Here is a 1101-nt window from a genome sequence, read left to right as displayed (position 1 = left end):
TGAGCAGGTCTCTCAGAACTGATCTGGTCCCATGCTACACGCAGTCTAAGACTGCTCTTGCACCAGCAGAACAGGGGGCCCACTTCCCCACATCTTAGCCAACACTTGTCATTATCTGATGTTCTAACTTCCAGTATGATTGGGCAGGAAACAGGACCTCCCTGTCTATCTTATTCCTGGCCAGGTGAGCAGCTTTTCTTCTGCTTCTTAGCCATCCGAGATTCATCATTGTTTCCTCGGGTTTGGCTTTGAACTCATATTGCCCCAGCAGGACTGGCCAGCCTGACTGGTCACCCTCAGAGAGAGTTTAGGGAGTTTTAGAAGAAGAAGGAGGACACACATCAGGACAGAGAGCCCACTGAACCTAACTCCTCCCCAGGTGCCCCCCAAGTGACCCCAAATCCTCTGGGGTAGGTTCAGATTTCATGGGGGCCTAAAAAGAATCTTGATACATTTCAAGTTTTATTTCTTCCCCATCGCCCACTTTATTCTTTGGTTCAGAAATTACAGATCAGGTGCCTCCATGAGAAGGCCTCAAGACCAAGACATTATGGCCACAAATGACCCCACGTGCACCTGGCCCCAAACACTACTGGTCCTCAGAGGATCTCACTGTAGGAGCCCAGAGGTGCTGGGTCGCCCGGAGTCAGCCCAGTGCCAGGGCATCAAACATCCGGTCCTTCACAGGGCTAGCATCCAGCCAGAGGAGCAACCAAGAAACAAGGAACAGTTTGATGGTTCCTCACTGTCCACATGGTATTTCCCAAAGTATGTTCCACAAAACCGCTTTCTGCATTACATTAATACAAATTACAAAATAAAAGTGGCTTGGTGGCCCTGTCTGAGAGATATTTTTTTAGGACCTCCCAGAGCCTCTGAGTGTCCCCATGTGCCATTGGTAAAAGACATTTTCAACTTTTAGTGTTTTGGGGTCCTGTTCTTGGGCTCCCAGGGAAGCTATACTTTAACATTTACCAAGGTCAAAATGACTGAGCAAAACCTCAGAGCATGGGCTCTATTTCTTCTCCGAGCACACGTTGTATGTCTGCTTTGTTAAATAAATAAATAAATAAATAAATAAATAAATAAATAAATAAATAA

The sequence above is a fragment of the Mirounga leonina genome, unplaced genomic scaffold (genome assembly GCF_011800145.1).
Source record: "Mirounga leonina isolate KUSES-001 unplaced genomic scaffold, KU_Mleo_1.0 Mir_151, whole genome shotgun sequence".
Classification (NCBI taxonomy): Eukaryota; Metazoa; Chordata; class Mammalia; order Carnivora; family Phocidae; genus Mirounga; species Mirounga leonina.
Note: the sequence above shows the minus strand (reverse complement) of the source record.